This window comes from Bidens hawaiensis, unplaced genomic scaffold, assembly GCF_021521415.1.
Source record: "Bidens hawaiensis isolate Kalapana, Puna unplaced genomic scaffold, B.hawaiensis_p1.1 tig00007641_1, whole genome shotgun sequence".
Lineage (NCBI taxonomy): Eukaryota > Viridiplantae > Streptophyta > Magnoliopsida > Asterales > Asteraceae > Bidens > Bidens hawaiensis.
The window spans coordinates 1165462-1168906 of record NW_027491532.1 but is presented as its reverse complement, the minus strand read 5'-3'; the positions used below and the strand labels follow the sequence as shown (position 1 = coordinate 1168906).

Below are 3445 nucleotides of genomic sequence, written 5' to 3'. Positions count from 1 at the left end.
CGGTTTGTTCGTTATAGTTAATTTCGGTTTTCAGTTATGATTCGGTTTTTGCCCACCCCAAATCTACAATTCCACCAAATTGCTTTTACCTTTCACTAATATGGTTACTAAGGGAAAACAGGATCAAGTTAAGCCAGCTAGCAGGTAAAAAGAAAAGATTATTGCCTTGAATGGGCATCATTTAGGTTAGGGTCAAATGGCCAAATCATATTCTCACAAATATGAGTGCGCATTGAAACACGTCATTTTAGAATATGTATCAATAGGGGTTCATCAATTGCATATACAACTTAACCTAATCAACCAATTCATTTGAAAATGGGCTTTACCCATTCGACTTTTAAACATAGTGATTAGTGAACCACCACAAAGATGAGTTTTTAGCGTACAACTGTCAACGAAATTAATGTTTAAAATATTAATATCCATGCCGATTTTAATACCAAACCAAATTTTTTTAAAAACTAAATACACCATGTCTCGAATGAAACTAAAACCCTCAGGACTTTTAGTTTAACACCATGCACATTTACCACCAAACCAGTGGTTGTAAATTGTAATACCAAAAGTTCAGTAAGAACATTAATGATTTATCACGCCAGCTCCAACTATTTACTTTATGACGCCTTTTGACTCACAAACACAATATTATATCACGTGAGATCACGGGCAAAGTCCAGTCACGTGACATGAAAAAGATCTGTAACTGTAAATGGCCTACCAATGAAGGACTATGGTTAAAGGCCTACCTAAAGTAAACATGTATCATGTATCACACATTCACACTTTATATGGTTGAAAAAGTAAACATGTCCATTTTATCCAAACTTAAGTTAATAACCAAACAAACATATTGATATTAGTTTAATTTACAATCATATGTAAAACATTAATTAGTTATTTTGACCCAAACATCCTAGCATATATGCACAAAAAGAAAAATTAAAGCATTATAATTAAGCGATAATTAACTTAAACCGACGCTTGGTTAGCCGAATCGGCTAACGGGTTCTTAATCAACGCGGCCCGACTGCCACGAGGACGGAATCCGTTGGTTTGGAAGTTAAATGATTCAAGATCCTTGTTATGACAGACGGGTATTCAGATTTTTTCCAGAGTTTAGAGCTAAGAAGATCCGCACCAGGTAACTTGCAACACAAGGTCGGTTCGGTACTCAAAGTTGACTTTGCCAAGTCAAATGAGATCCCGTCGAGTGTCGACTCTACACCACACACACGAGACTCCAGTGACTGCATCCCGCTCATTGAGTTCCCGATAAACTTCTGTAATTTAGTAGGATAAGAGTAAAAAAAAATTAATAATTTGACAAGTGCAACATATTATATTTCATATTAAAAATGAATTACTTGGAGGAGATCAAATAAATTGGACTGTTGGGATTCGATTTTAGCGAGCTGATTGCGGATCAAAGATAGGTCCTCGGAATCTTGTTGAACAGAATTGATATTCAAACCGCCATTGTTCCCTTCAACTTTGGAACTTGATTTATCTTCATGATGCTGAGATTCAGGCATCTTTTCATCAGAAATTTCACTAAAAAGGGCCTGTCTTGTTTCGTGTTTCATAGGTTTGAGATTAACCTCAGCGGTGTTAAGTTTTTGATCATTCGGTTTCTTGCGATCCAGCTTACAGAACATGGCTGGACCAGTTTTCCTCCTACTACAGGGCACCATTCGCTTATTGATTATAGGAGGTGTTCTTGGTGGATTTCGTATGTCAGATTCTTCTGCAATATCATATCATAAAGCATCATAAATCAGATTATTCTGTGAATTAAGAGTATCATCAAAGAACACTCAAATCATACACATTACAAAGTGAAAATTTGGGGATTTATGGAAAACTTGTTCAAATCATCTACTGATCGATTTCAATTTCTGCGATTTATAAGTTTTAACCAGGCATTGTCGCTGTGTTAATTATGTTTCCTTGTATTTATCTCTTCTGTACTCCTAGATATAGTTTAATTAATAAAAAAGGACACCTCACGCAATTTTCATTATTCTACACATACCTTTAGAGGAATGTGATTCCGGTGGTGCTGACACCTCCTCCGACAAATCCGGAATCGCATTCCACGCTTCAATCATCCGGTTCATCGTCTCCCTAACATGTTTTACCTACAAAACAATATGCAAATATATGCTATCCATTTTGAATTGCAAAACCCAATCTTTTAAAATCTACTTTTTTAAAGATCTACATTAAAGGTAGACCTTTAATGTAACATGCTCGTTAATACATGTATAATTCATTATAACTTATTATTATTATTATTATTATTATTATTATACCTTATTGATTTTTTTCGCCTCAAACGTCTTCAAACACGACGCCTTAAACTCCTGTAGCAAATCCGCCCCCACAACCGCCAATCTCTCCAACACCTCGGCCGCGGCCTTCCTAACACTCCAATCCTCACTTCCCGCCACAAACTCCGTCATAATCTTCACCAAATTCCTCACAACGACCGCACTCGAAGCCGCACCGACGCCAATCACACTCACCACAACCGTCATCAACGCGGCTTTACCTCTAAAACCATCACTCTTCAATAACCTCTCAATTCGCGGTAACAACCGCTTCAAATACACAACATCCGGATGCGGTGAGCAAGTGACAACCGCATCCATGCACAACGCGGATCCGATTTGTGCATTCGAATCCTGCTCCGTCACCACCGCGTCAACGAACGGTTTAATAACCGTTCCAAACGTCGGTGTAGTGACGTGAGCTGCTACGGAGCCCGCGGCAGCGACACACGCGGCGCGGACCGCTGTGTCGGGATCCCGGAGTCTCCGTACGATAAAGGATTCGAGTTTTGACAGGTAAGGCGATAATACGTCGCCCGTGAGCTTCGGATAATATCGAAATTAACCGAACGCATTGTTTACGTACCGGAGACTTGTCGGACGAGTCGGTTGCGAAGATTGATGATAAAAACGGTGGAATTGAGTCGTGGTTTAAGGTTTTGGCGATGGACTCGAGCTCGGTGGCTGCGGACGAGTGTGTGTCGCGGTCTGAGAGCTTGTGGAGGCACGTGAGGACTCGGTGTTTGAAGTCACGTGCGGAGGATTGGTGGTTGTTTGGAGTGTGTTTAGGTGGTGGCATTGTGGTGGTTTGTTTGTAGTTGCCGGTGGCATAGCCGGTGATGCAAGAAGAATAATGAGAATAATAAACGGTGTGGCGGTTCTGAGAGCAGGTATATATGTTTGTTAAAAGGTGAGATTGGACTGACAATGCGACGTCGTTTTGTGATTTAGGCATTTGTTTATTTTTTCTTGTATATCGCCTAAGATCGGTTATCACTTATCATAAATAGGGGTGAGCAATTTGTGGTTTCGAACCGCTAGAATCGAGGAACCGGAACCGTTAGATTCGAACCGTACGGTTTCCGGTTCGGTTCCGGTTAGAACCGATGGTT

General features: G+C 40.0%; 1 pseudogene across 1 annotated transcript; it reads right to left on the bottom strand.

Annotated features, from left to right (window-relative positions):
- Positions 1–916: 916 nt before the first annotated feature.
- On the bottom strand, positions 917–3238 carry LOC143635679 (TORTIFOLIA1-like protein 4; annotated as a pseudogene). Its single transcript, XR_013154105.1, has 4 exons — positions 2316–3238; positions 2036–2141; positions 1368–1747; positions 917–1283 (listed from the first exon to the last, which is right to left on the bottom strand). The product of XR_013154105.1 is annotated as a TORTIFOLIA1-like protein 4 (transcript).
- Between the last annotated feature and the right edge of the window lie 207 nt (positions 3239–3445).